Raw genomic sequence first — 13919 nt, 5'->3', positions numbered from 1 at the left:
AATTGTACGTACGGTTATTGAAGCACACCATGTTTCTCATTTAGATCTAATTTCTTTTCTACCAAGAAACCAAATTAGCTGTTGTGTAAAGTCTGTTTATTTTATTTAATGTGATCAAGCATCGAAATCGGATTCCTTGCCGTTTTTGAACACAAACTTTCTGCTATTATTCTGTATGCTTAATAAAATTAGGGAAAGATGAGCGAATAGTGAAAGCAATTTTGAAATACAAGATCCCAAAACAGATCAGCTTAGCTTATCAACGCAGGGCTTCATGTCCAATTCTAATCAAATTAAAAAATATTTGATAGATTCAGCACAAAATTTGTTATTTTGTCCTCTTTTAACGGACAAGGGGGTATAGCTCGTGGTAAGTGGAAGAGCATTCGACTGCAGATCGAAATGTCCCCAGTTCAAACCTGGGTGACCCCTTGTGATTATAATTGATATAATAAAATAACTGAGTGAATAAGCTTTCGGCAGATTATGGAATGTCCTAAACTATATGTACTCAAGAAATACTAAAAAAATTTAGTTATTTCTGAAATTGTACGTACGGTTATTGAAGCACACCATGTTTCTCATTTAGATCTAATTTCTTTTCTACCAAGAAACCAAATTAGCTGTTGTGTAAAGTCTGTTTATTTTATTTAATGTGATCAAGCATCGATATCGGATTCCTTGCCGTTTTTGAACACAAACTTTCTGCTATTATTCTGTATGCTTAATAAAATTAGGGAAAGATGAGCGAATAGTGAAAGCAATTTTGAAATACAAGATCCCAAAACAGATCAGCTTAGCTTATCAACGCAGGGCTTCATGTCAAATTCTAATCAAATTAAAAAATATTTGATAGATTTAGCACAAAATTTGTTATTTTGTCCTCTTTTTAACTGATAAAGGGGTATAGCTCAGTGGAAGAGCATTCGACTGCAGATCGAAATGTCCCCAGTTCAAACCTTTTAATGGAAAAATACAAAAAAATTTAGTTATTTCTGAAATTGTATAGGTTATTGAAAAATTTTCTCATTTAGATCTAATTTTTTTACCAAAAAACCAAATTACTGTTGTGTAAATCTGTTTATTTTATTCAATGTGATCAAGCATCGAAATCGGATTCCTTGCCGTTTTGAACACAAACTTTCTGCTATTATCTGTATGCTTAATAAAATTAGAAAGATGAGCGAATAGTGAAAGCAATTTTGAAATACAAGATCCCAAAACAGATCAGCTAGCTTATCAACGCAGGGCTTCATGTCCAATTCTAATCAAATTAAAAATATTTGATAGATTCACACAAACTTTTATTTTTTTTTTTTTTTTTACCAAAAAAGGGGTTTTTGCTCAGTGGTAGAGCATTCGACTGCAGATCGAAATGTCCCCAGTTCAAACCTGGTGACCACTGTTTTTTTTTATTTTATTAAAAAAAAAATTTATTTTTAAAATTTTTAATTTTTGGAATTCCTAAACTGTATGTACTCAAGAAATACTAAAAAAATTTAGTTATTTCTGAAATTGTACGTACGGTTATTGAAGCACACCATGTTTCTCATTTAGATCTAATTTCTTTTCTACCAAGAAACCAAATTAGCTGTTGTGTAAAGTCTGTTTATTTTATTTAATGTGATCAAGCATCGAAATCGGATTCCTTGCCGTTTTTGAACACAAACTTTCTGCTATTATTCTGTATGCTTAATAAAATTAGGGAAAGATGAGCGAATAGTGAAAGCAATTTTGAAATACAAGATCCCAAAACAGATCAGCTTAGCTTATCAACGCAGGGCTTCATGTCCAATTCTAATCAAATTAAAAAATATTTGATAGATTCAGCCCAAAATTTTTTAAAAATTTTGTCCTTTTTTTAATAAGGGTTCTTGCTCAGTGGAAGAGCATTCGACTGCAGATCGAAATGTCCCCAGTTCAAACCTGGGTGGCCCTTTTTTTTTTTATTTTATAAAAAAAAAAAATTGAGTGTATAAAATTTCGGATTAATGGAATGTCCTAAACTATACGTACTCAAGAAATACTAAAAAAATTTAGTTATTTCTGAAATTGTACGTACGGTTATTGAAGCACACCATGTTTCTCATTTAGATCTAATTTCTTTTCTACCAAGAAACCAAATTAGCTGTTGTGTAAAGTCTGTTTATTTTATTTAATGTGATCAAGCATCGATATCGGATTCCTTGCCGTTTTTGAACACAAACTTTCTGCTATTATTCTGTATGCTTAATAAAATTAGGGAAAGATGAGCGAATAGTGAAAGCAATTTTGAAATACAAGATCCCAAAACAGATCAGCTTAGCTTATCAACGCAGGGCTTCATGTCAAATTCTAATCAAATTTAAAAAATATTTGATAGATTTAGCACAAAATTTGTTATTTTGTCCTCTTTTTAACTGATCAAGGGGGTATAGCTCAGTGGAAGAGCATTCGACTGCAGATCGAAATGTCCCCAGTTCAAACCTGGGTGCCCCCTTGTGATTAGAATTGATATAATAAAATAACCGAGTGAATAAGCTTGCGGATTATGGAATTCCCTAAACTATACGTACTCAAGAAATACTAAAAAAATTTAGTTATTTCTGAAATTGTACGTACGGTTATTGAAGCACACCATGTTTCTCATTTAGATCTAATTTCTTTTCTACCAAGAAACCAAATTAGCTGTTGTGTAAAGTCTGTTTATTTTATTCAATGTGATCAAGCATCGAAATCGGATTCCTTGCCGTTTTTGAACACAAACTTTCTGCTATTATTCTGTATGCTTAATAAAATTAGGGAAAGATGAGCGAATAGTGAAAGCAATTTTGAAATACAAGATCCCAAAACAGATCAGCTTAGCTTATCAACGCAGGGCTTCATGTCCAATTCTAATAAAATTAAAAAATATTTGATAGATTCAGCACAAACTTTTTTATTTTGTCCTCTTTTTAACCGAACAAGGGGTTCTTGCTCAGTGGTAGAGCATTCGACTGCAGATCGAAATGTCCCCAGTTCAAACCTGGGTGACCACTTGTGATTATAATTGATATAATAAAAAAACTGAGTGTATAAAATTGCTCGGATTATGGAATGTCCTAAACTATATGTACTCAAGAAATACTAAAAAAATTTAGTTATTTCTGAAATTGTACGTACGGTTATTGAAGCACACCATGTTTCTCATTTAGATCTAATTTCTTTTCTACCAAGAAACCAAATTAGCTGTTGTGTAAAGTCTGTTTATTTTATTTAATGTGATCAAGCATCGAAATCGGATTCCTTGCCGTTTTTGAACACAAACTTTCTGCTATTATTCTGTATGCTTAATAAAATTAGGGAAAGATGAGCGAATAGTGAAAGCAATTTTGAAATACAAGATCCCAAAACAGATCAGCTTAGCTTATCAACGCAGGGCTTCATGTCCAATTCTAATCAAATTAAAAAATATTTGATAGATTCAGCACAAATTTTGTTATTTTGTCCTCTTTTAACCGAACAAGGGGTTCTTGCTCAGTGGTAGAGCATTCGACTGCAGATCGAAATGTCCCCAGTTCAAACCTGGGTGCCCACTTGTGATTATAATTGATATAATAAAAAAACTGAGTGAATAAAATTTCGGATTATGGAATGTCCTAAACTATATGCACTCAAGAAATACTAAAAAAATTTAGTTATTTCTGAAATTGTACGTACGGTTATTGAAGCACACCATGTTTCTCATTTAGATCTAATTTCTTTTCTACCAAGAAACCAAATTAGCTGTTGTGTAAAGTCTGTTTATTTTATTTAATGTGATCAAGCATCGATATCGGATTCCTTGCCGTTTTTGAACACAAACTTTCTGCTATTATTCTGTATGCTTAATAAAATTAGGGAAAGATGAGCGAATAGTGAAAGCAATTTTGAAATACAAGATCCCAAAACAGATCAGCTTAGCTTATCAACGCAGGGATTCATGTCAAATTCTAATCAAATTAAAAAATATTTGATAGATTTAGCACAAAATTTGTTATTTTGTCCTCTTTTTAACTGATCAAGGGGGTATAGCTCAGTGGAAGAGCATTCGACTGCAGATCGAAATGTCCCCAGTTCAAACCTGGGTGCCCCCTTGTGATTAGAATTGATATAATAAAATAACCTGAGTGAATAAGCTTGCGGATTATGGAATTCCTAAACTATACGTACTCAAGAAATACTAAAAAAATTTAGTTATTTCTGAAATTGTACGTACGGTTATTGAAGCACACCATGTTTCTCATTTAGATCTAATTTCTTTTCTACCAAGAAACCAAATTAGCTGTTGTGTAAAGTCTGTTTATTTTATTTAATGTGATCAAGCATCGAAATCGGATTCCTTGCCGTTTTTGAACACAAACTTTCTGCTATTATTCTGTATGCTTAATAAAATTAGGGAAAGATGAGCGAATAGTGAAAGCAATTTTGAAATACAAGATCCCAAAACAGATCAGCTTAGCTTATCAACGCAGGGCTTCATGTCCAATTCTAATCAAATTAAAAAATATTTGATAGATTCAGCACAAAATTTTGTTATTTTGTCCTCTTTTTAACTGATCAAGGGGGTATAGCTCAGTGGAAGAGCATTCGACTGCAGATCGAAATGTCCCCAGTTCAAACCTGGGTGCCCCTTGTGATTAGAATTGATATAATAAAATAACTGAGTGAATAAGCTTGCAGATTATGGAATTTCCTAAACTATACGTACTCAAGAAATACTAAAAAAATTTAGTTATTTCTGAAATTGTACGTACGGTTATTGAAGCACACCATGTTTCTCATTTAGATCTAATTTCTTTTCTACCAAGAAACCAAATTAGCTGTTGTGTAAAGTCTGTTTATTTTATTCAATATGATCAAGCATCGATATCGGATTCCTTGCCGTTTTTGAACACAAACTTTCTGCTATTATTCTGTATGCCTAATAAAATTAGGGAAAGATGAGCGAATAGTGAAAGCAATTTTGAAATACAAGATCCCAAAACAGATCAGCTTAGCTTATCAACGCAGGGCTTCATGTCAAATTCTAATCAAATTTAAAAATATTTGATAGATTTAGCACAAAATTTGTTATTTTGTCCTCTTTTTAACTGATCAAGGGGGTATAGCTCAGTGGAAGAGCATTCGACTGCAGATCGAAATGTCCCCAGTTCAAACCTGGGTGCCCCCTTGTGATTAGAATTGATATAATAAAATAACCGAGTGAATAAGCTTGCGGATTATGGAATTTCCTAAACTATACGTACTCAAGAAATACTAAAAAAATTTAGTTATTTCTGAAATTGTACGTACGGTTATTGAAGCACACCATGTTTCTCATTTAGATCTAATTTCTTTTCTACCAAGAAACCAAATTAGCTGTTGTGTAAAGTCTGTTTATTTTATTTAATGTGATCAAGCATCGAAATCGGATTCCTTGCCGTTTTTGAACACAAACTTTCTGCTATTATTCTGTATGCTTAATAAAATTAGGGAAAGATGAGCGAATAGTGAAAGCAATTTTGAAATACAAGATCCCAAAACAGATCAGCTTAGCTTATCAACGCAGGGCTTCATGTCCAATTCTAATCAAATTAAAAAATATTTGATAGATTCAGCACCAACTTTTTTATTTTGTCCTCTTTTTAACCGAACAAGGGGTTCTTGCTCAGTGGTAGAGCATTCGACTGCAGATCGAAATGTCCCCAGTTCAAACCTGGGTGCCCCATTGTGATTAGAATTGATATAATAAAATAACTGCTTCGAGTTATGGAATTTCCTAAACTATACGCACTCAAGAAATACTAAAAAAATTTAGTTATTTCTGAAATTGTACGTACGGGTTATTGAAGCACACCATGTTTCTCATTTAGATCTAATTTCTTTTCTACCAAGAAACCAAATTAGCTGTTGTGTAAAGTCTGTTTATTTTATTCAATGTGATCAAGCATCGAAATCGGATTCCTTGCCGTTTTTGAACACAAACTTTCTGCTATTATTCTGTATGCTTAATAAAATTAGGAAAGATGAGCGAATAGTGAAAGCAATTTTGAAATACAAGATCCCAAAACAGATCAGCTTAGCTTATCAACGCAGGGCTTCATGTCAAATTCTAATCAAATTAAAAAATATTTGATAGATTTAGCACAAAATTTGTTATTTTGTCCTCTTTTTTAACTATTTAAGGGGTATAGCTCAGTGGTAGAGCATTCGACTGCAGATCGAAATGTCCCCAGTTCAAACCTGGGTGCCCCCTTGTGATTAGAATTGATATAATAAAATAACCGAGTGAATAAGCTTGCGGATTATGGAATTTTCTAAACTATACGTACTCAAGAAATACTAAAAAAATTTAGTTATTTCTGAAATTGTACGATACGGGTTATTGAAGCACACCATGTTTCTCATTTAGATCTAATTTCTTTTCTACCAAGAAACCAAATTAGCTGTTGTGTAAAGTCTGTTTATTTTATTTAATGTGATCAAGCATCGAAATCGGATTCCTTGCCGTTTTTGAACACAAAACTTTCTGCTATTATTCTGTATGCTTAATAAAATTAGGGAAAGATGAGCGAATAGTGAAAGCAATTTTGAAATACAAGATCCCAAAACAGATCAGCTTAGCTTATCAACGCAGGGCTTCATTATTTTTTTTTAATTTTAAAATTTTTTTTTTTTTTTTAACAAAATTTTTTTTTTTTTTTCCCTTTTTAACTGATGGTAACCAGTGGAAAGCATTCGACTGCAGATCGAAATGTCCCCAGTTCAAACCTGGGTGCCCCTTTTGATTAGAATTGATATAATAAAATAACAGAATAACTTCAGATTATGGAATTTCTAAACTATACGTACTCAAAAATACTAAAAAAATTTAGTTATTTCTTTGTATATTATAAAACCCCCCTTTTTTTTTTTTAAATTCAATTTTTTTCTCCCAAAAAACCAAATTAGCTGTTGTGTAAAGTCTGTTTATTTTATTCAATGTGATCAAGCATCGAAACTTCCTTTCCGTTTTTGAACACAAACTTTCTGCTATTATTCTGTATGCTTAATAAAATTAGGGAAAGATGAGCGAATAGTGAAAGCAATTTTGAAATACAAGATCCCAAAACAGCTTAGCTTATCAACGCAGGGCTCATGTCAAATTTTAATCAAATTAAAAAATATTTGATAGATTCAGCACAAATTTGTTATTTTGTCCTCTTTTAACTGACAAAGGGGTATAGCTCAGTGGAAGAGCATTCGACTGCAGATCGAAATGTCCCCAGTTCAAACCTGGGTGCCCACTTGTTAAATATAATTTAATAAATAAATAAAATAAAATTGAGATTTTATTTTCTTTGATGGGATATTAGAGGATATGTTTAAACCAATTCAAGTAAATAAACTTGAAAAATAAAATAAAAAATAAAATATTCTGAAATTGCTGTACTAAGCACACCATGTTTCTCATTTAGATCTAATTTCTTTTCTACCAAGAAACCAAATTAGCTGTTGTGTAAAGTCTGTTTATTTATATTTATTAAATTTTTTTTTTTTTTTTAAAAAAAAAAAAAAATTTAAAACAAATCCAAATATCAACGCACTTCATGTCATCTAATAACAAATCTCAGTATTCACTGCAGATTGAAAACAAAACTTCTATTTATTTAATAATATAATTAAAGATGAAAAAGATTTTGAAATAAAAAAAGAAAATTAGTTATCAACCAGAAGAAATCTTATTGTAGCAAATTATTTAAAATTTTTATTTTGATAGATAGACACAAACTCATTTTTCCTTCTTGTAAAATATTTGATAGATAAAGTTTAGCTCAGTGGAAGAGCATTCGACTGCAGATCGAAATGTCCCCAGTTCAAACCCTGGGTGCCCCATTGTGCATTAGAATTGTTATAATAAAATAACTGAGTGAATAAGCTTGCTGATTATGGAATTTCCTAAACTATACGTACTCAAGAAATACTAAAAAAATTTAGTTATTTCTGAAATTGTACGTACGGTTATTGGAAGCACACCATGTTTCTCATTTAGATCTAATTTTTTTTTTCTACCAAAAAACCAAATTAGCTGTTTTGTAAAGTCTGTTTATTGTATTTAATGTGATCAAGTATCGAAATCGGATTCCTTGCCGTTTTTGAACACAAACTTTCTGCTATTATTCTGTATGCTTAATAAATTAGGGAAAGATGAGCGAATAGTGAAAGAAATTGTGAAATACAAGATCCCAAAACAGATCAGCTTAGCTTATCAACGCAGGGCTTCATGTCCAATTCTAATCAAATTAAAAAATATTTGATAGATTCAGCACAAAATTTGTTATTTTATCCTCTTTTTAACCGAACAAGGGGGTATAGCTCAGTGGTAGAGCATTCGACTGCAGATCGAAATGTCCCCAGTTCAAACATTGGTACCCCCTTGTGATTATAATTGATATAATAAAAAAACTGAGTGAATAAGCTTACGGATTGTGGAATTTCCTAAACTATATGTACTCAAGAAATACTAAAAAAATTGAGTTATTTCTGAAATTGTACGTAAGGTTATTGAAGCACACCATGTTTCTCATTTAGATATAATTTCTTTTCTACCAAGAAACCAAATTAGCTGTTGTGTAAAGTCTGTTTATTTTATTTAATGTGATCAAGCATCGAAATCGGATTCCTTGCCGTTTTTGAACACAAACTTTCTGCTATTATTCTGTATGCTTAATAAAATTAGGGAAAGATGAGCGAATAGTGAAAGCAATTTTGAAATACAAGATCCCAAAACAGATCAGCTTAGCTTATCAACGCAGGGCTTCATGTCCAATTCTTATCAAATTAAAAAATATTTGATAGATTCAGCACAAAATTTGTTATATTGTCCTCTTTTTAACTGATCGAGGGGGTATAGCTCAGTGGAAGAGCATTCGACTGCAGATTGAAATGTCCCCAGTTCAAACCTGGGTGCCCCCTTGTGATTAAAATTGATATAATAAAATAACTGAGTGAATAAGCTTGCGGATTATGGAATTTCCTAAACTATACGTACTCAAGAAATACTAAAAAAATTTAGTTATTTCTGAAATTGTACGTACGGTTTTTGAAGCACACCATGTTTCTCATTTAGATCTAATTTCTTTTCTACCAAGAAACCAAATTAGCTGTTGTGTAAAGTCTGTTTATTTTATTCAATGTGATGAAGCATCGAAATCGGATTCCTTGCCGTTTTTTAACACAAACTTTCTGCTATTATTCTGTGTGCTTAATAAAATTAGGGAAAGATGAGCGAATAGTGAAAGCAATTTTGAAATACAAGATCCCAAAACAGACCAGCTTAGCTTATCAACGCAGGGCTTCATGTCCAATTTTAATCAAATTTAAAAATATTTGATAGATTCAGCACAAAAATTGTTATTTTGTCCTCTTTTTAATCGATCAAGGGGGTATAGCTCAGTGGTAGAGCATTCGACTGCAGATCGAAATGTCCCCAGTTCAAACCTGGGTGCCCCTTGTGATTATAATTGATATAATAAAAAAACTGAGTGAGTTAGCTTACGTATTGTGGAATTTCCTAAACTATATGTAGGGGAGAACGGGGTCAAACTGGACAAAAAATTTCTTTTCTCTTTATTTAGATTTCTATGTTCTTTTTGTAATATTAATTTTTAGTTAATGGTCTAGCACCTTCTTGGGTAACTCCTCAATTTTTTTGTAATTTTTAAGTCTTAAAATAAACGAGTTATAAGGATTTTAATGAAGTCGGTTTTTTAAAGTTTTTATTTAAACGGCGGGGCGAAACTGGACAGGGACGGTGTGAGATTGGACATTGCCAGTTTTCCTCATAAGGAGACATAAAATAAATTTATAAAAAATATGGGTAGACTGCTTATTCAATATTTTATTCATTCATATTGAAATATTTGCAATAGAAATGAAAAATAGAGAGTTATGTCATTTTTACGAAATAGGGGGCTGAAATGGACAATTTGTAGGCGGGTAGAGTAAAATGGGAGGGCTTAACAGAGTATCGAGTATCGATTTGTCAAATGGGCGTATATGGCTTCTCCACAAGCACCTCCCACTCCAATATCGAAGTTGTCCGATATGACCCCAAAACTGTGTGTCCAAAATGACCCAACCCGGTGCTATTTAGTATTTCGTTAATAACTTAACACTGGAAAGGCATTAAAATTTCAGTTTTTTATCAATCATTAAAGAAATGAATTGGCTATTTCACATATCATTATTTTATTCACTTGTACTGTTTTTCACTTTAAAAATGCTTACAGTAGTAGGGAAGAATATTACATCAAACAGGGCCATTTTTTTAATTCTGCGATAATAAGAACAATAATGATTCGATTTTAATCAATATTTTTTCTAGAACGTTAAACATTGCAGTCTATACAAAAATTAAAAAAAAAAATTTTTTTTCCATAACATGTAGCACTTAGGGTCTTTGTCCAATATGACCCGTGTCCAAGTTGACCCCGTTCTCCCCTACTCAAGAAATACTAAAAAAATTGAGTTATTTCTGAAATTGTACGTACGGTTATTGAAGCACACCATGTTTCTCATTTAGATCTAATTTCTTTTCTACCAAGAAACCAAATTAGCTGTTGTGTAAAGTCTGTTTATCCCTGAGGGTATATATGTATATATACCGAAGGACTATAACAATTTTATCCCTGAGGGTATATATGTATATATACCGAAGGACTATAACAATTTTATCCCTGAGGGTATATATGTATATATACCGAAGGACTATAACAATTTTAGGGTGTGGGGTATAGGGAGTAGGGTAGTAGTAGTAGATCTCAGAAGGTTTAATGTCCATTATGTATTTCCATATACGTTTCTTCCCTGAATGACCAATCGTCCCCAAATTTTGTAAAAAATTCTGTCAAAATTTGTTACGTGGTATAGTGGCTTTTTCATTTGATTCTATTACAGTTTTAAAAAATTAATTTGCGTAATTGTTACCTAGCTGGTTGCCGAATCCTAGGCAGTGAATTCGCTTTTGTTTGCGTAACCTTATAACTGTCAATGCTTTGCAGTCAGTGCAGAAGGCTGTATAACAGTCACTAAACAGTAAGTGTTTTCTTTAACAAAATGTTTTAAACAGTAGATTTTTATATATTTTTTTATATTGCAGTAGTAAACATGCTCGACAACAACAATAACAATATCGAGAAGAAGAACAGCAAAAGTTATTGGAAGTAAGTCTCTTGTATCTTGCACATATTTGGATTCCATTGTTTCAAATATATTGTGTCTTTTTCAGGTTGCTGCTAGAAAACAGAGATTCGTAGAACGCAGAATGATAGGTGCTGGCAAGATCATGCTCGAAGATGAATCCACTATCTGTGAAGACATGCTTAATGCTTTGAATGTTAGTGGTCTCCAAGCAAAGGCAGCTGCTTTCAATGATTACAATTTCGAGGCACCTAACCGAAGTCCATTGGCAATAGACAATCAAAGAACAGCCATTCTTGAACTTCTAAAAAAAAAAATGTCATCATTGTTAAGGGCTTTACCGGTTGTGGTAAAACCACTCAAGTTCCCCAATTTGTTTTAGATGAATGCTACCGAACCAAAACTCCTTGCAACATTGTTGTGACTCAACCAAGGCGCATTGCAGCCATTAGCATAGCCAAAAGGGTCTGCTATGAAAGAAATTGGACATTGGGAACCGTTGTTGGATACAGAGTAACTTTGAATATTTTGTCACACTGTTATCACTTTTACTATTGAAAGCTATGTGTTTACTAGGTTGGCATGGAACATCAAGTAAGTGAATCAACTTTGCTCACCTATCTGACCACAGGATGCCTTCTTGAAGCAATAGTAGCCAAAAAATCCCTTGAAGGCTATACCCACAGTAAGTTCCTGACTATTAGCTAAATTTTGTTATGCTAATGTCTGTTTCTTTTCCAGTCATTATTGACGAAGTGCACGAGAGGGATGAAGATACTGACTTCCTTCTCTTGGTCGTCCGCAAGTTCCTCCGTCATACGAGGACGACAACTAAAGTCTTTCTGATGTCAGTTACTTTTGATGCCGACAAATTTGGCCAATATTTCAATAGCCCCGTCATTGGAAACTTTCCGTTCACGTCCAAAAGACCATTTCGCAACGCTCCCATAATTGAAGTGGAGCACGGTGAACCTCACGACATACGTGTTTAATATAGTGAACATCTTCAAAAACTAGAGGTCAGTATACAATAGCATTTTTTAAAAAGAGCAATAAATGTAATATAATATTACGGTTTTCGTTATCAGTTTCTAGGGGGGAGTATGAACTACCCCTATGATAGCGTACCGGAAATCCATAAGCTCAAATACGAAGCGGTCGCTAAGTTAATTTCGGCTTTCGATGGCAGACGAGAGATACAGCGCTACGGTCGCCATTCAAAATCCAAAATATGAAAACATTTCCAGCAACCGCAGCGCAATACTTATATTCCTGCCCGGCGTCTGTGAATTAGAAAATATGCACAAAGCTTTGCTCGACTACGACATCAATTCTGATTTCGAGAACTGTTGGTACATCCTACCACTACATTCACAAATCACCAGTTAAGAGTAAAATCGCGTCTTCCAGCCAATGTCTAGTCTAGCTCCACATTTCAGTAATTTCCGGAAAATCCTTCGGTCCACGAATATCACTGAAAAATCGCTCACGGTGCCAGACGTTACCTACGTAATTGATTTCTGTCTCATCAAGGAGCTCGTCACGGACCCAGATACCAATTTGAGTAGGCCAGTAGGCCGGATACCACCGACGTCGGCAGATTATTATAGTGCTGGCTATACCATCAAGCCCCCGCCACAGTGAAAAAGAGAAAATGGCCGAGAGCCAGACAGCAATGGTATTTGACTTTGTTCACTCGGTCGGATTTCCATATCTTTCTCTCTTTTTCCTCCATCCGCGTTTAAATCTATCTATAAGTTCTCCGCCCGGTATTCTAGATAGTATACATTCTGACCAAAATTTGTCGTCTTGTGTAGCAGAGAAATCCCGTAGCTCAAGCTTGATTGAATCTCTTCTTTTCCACGGTGCCGCTACATCGGCTGAGTGCGGCAAACTAATGTTTCTCTTCTCATCAATAGCTTTTGTGCTCTTGTCTTGCTGCTTTGATGTTGATTACAGCATTTTCATTAAACAAATGGTCCGCCCTATTAACTTTTTTGTCTGCATAAAATTGTATGCCCCTATATGTAGACACGTGGATGACTGTATAGACCATCAACGGTCGCTTTCTATTGTTGAAATTGTGTTCCTGATTATTGACCAGTGAACCACAGCATCAAACTGGTCCAGTCTATAGTCGACAATCGTCTCTATAGTTTGACAATGACGAAAGTAGTACAGCGAATGCGCAGCGTTAAAAAAAGGGGGGGGGACATTAACACAGCACTCGGGTGCGTATAGCGCATCATTATATACGATGCTGTTGTCTGGTTGTTGAACAAAAGTAAAAAGTTCCAACACCTTATCATTGCCAACTGCGACGACTATAAAATAGGGATTTTATAGGTGGCGAGGACGGGGTCGCTTGAAAAAAAAAAAGAAAAAATGGGAGAAAATAGAAAAACAAAAAGGGAAACCATCAATCAGTGTCGGCGCCGATCGAAATGGTAATCCATCGAAACTACCGGGATGAGCGGAACTGCTGAGCTTCTATGGCCAAGGTAAGTTTTATACAGACATATCCGCTCAGAAGAGATGAGACATCAGACTATTAAGTTGATGGCAATGGAATGACTTGGAGAGTGTAATGCTCCATATCAGGCCATGCAAAAGGATTTTTTTTTTCGTAGGCTATTGTGTGTCGGTGATTGGTGTGTTTACGTATCGCTTTTTCATAATGCAATAAAACACACAAGGGATATAATGCAGTTTTTAATTATGCCGACCTCTTTGCTTTATAGGATTATAGCCGAGGAGAT

General features: G+C 33.8%; 1 long non-coding RNA gene and 9 other non-coding genes across 10 annotated transcripts; all 10 read left to right on the top strand.

The window, feature by feature from the left end:
• The first annotated feature begins 2407 nt into the window (after window positions 1–2407).
• Window positions 2408–2479, top strand: Trnac-gca. The gene has a single exon. It is a non-coding gene; the product is annotated as a tRNA-Cys (tRNA).
• Window positions 2480–4022: 1543 nt separating this feature from the next.
• Trnac-gca lies at window positions 4023–4094 on the top strand. The gene has a single exon. It is a non-coding gene; the product is annotated as a tRNA-Cys (tRNA).
• A 467-nt stretch (window positions 4095–4561) lies between these two features.
• Trnac-gca lies at window positions 4562–4633 on the top strand. The gene has a single exon. It is a non-coding gene; the product is annotated as a tRNA-Cys (tRNA).
• Window positions 4634–5098: 465 nt separating this feature from the next.
• Trnac-gca lies at window positions 5099–5170 on the top strand. Its single transcript has one exon. It is a non-coding gene; the product is annotated as a tRNA-Cys (tRNA).
• A 993-nt stretch (window positions 5171–6163) lies between these two features.
• On the top strand, window positions 6164–6235 carry Trnac-gca. The gene has a single exon. It is a non-coding gene; the product is annotated as a tRNA-Cys (tRNA).
• A 960-nt stretch (window positions 6236–7195) lies between these two features.
• Trnac-gca lies at window positions 7196–7268 on the top strand. Its single transcript has one exon. It is a non-coding gene; the product is annotated as a tRNA-Cys (tRNA).
• Window positions 7269–8324: 1056 nt separating this feature from the next.
• Trnac-gca lies at window positions 8325–8396 on the top strand. The gene has a single exon. It is a non-coding gene; the product is annotated as a tRNA-Cys (tRNA).
• A 466-nt stretch (window positions 8397–8862) lies between these two features.
• On the top strand, window positions 8863–8934 carry Trnac-gca. The gene has a single exon. It is a non-coding gene; the product is annotated as a tRNA-Cys (tRNA).
• Window positions 8935–9400: 466 nt separating this feature from the next.
• Trnac-gca lies at window positions 9401–9472 on the top strand. Its single transcript has one exon. It is a non-coding gene; the product is annotated as a tRNA-Cys (tRNA).
• Window positions 9473–11000: 1528 nt separating this feature from the next.
• LOC123475732 lies at window positions 11001–12405 on the top strand. The gene is made up of 6 exons (XR_006651027.1): window positions 11001–11055; window positions 11120–11183; window positions 11249–11673; window positions 11737–11845; window positions 11902–12179; window positions 12249–12405. It is a non-coding gene; the product is annotated as an uncharacterized LOC123475732 (long non-coding RNA).
• The last annotated feature ends 1514 nt before the right edge of the window (window positions 12406–13919 follow it).

The sequence above is a fragment of the Daphnia magna genome, linkage group LG9 (assembly GCF_020631705.1).
Source record: "Daphnia magna isolate NIES linkage group LG9, ASM2063170v1.1, whole genome shotgun sequence".
NCBI lineage: Eukaryota > Metazoa > Arthropoda > Branchiopoda > Diplostraca > Daphniidae > Daphnia > Daphnia magna.
Note: the sequence above shows the minus strand (reverse complement) of the source record. Positions and strands in the feature narration are given on the sequence as shown.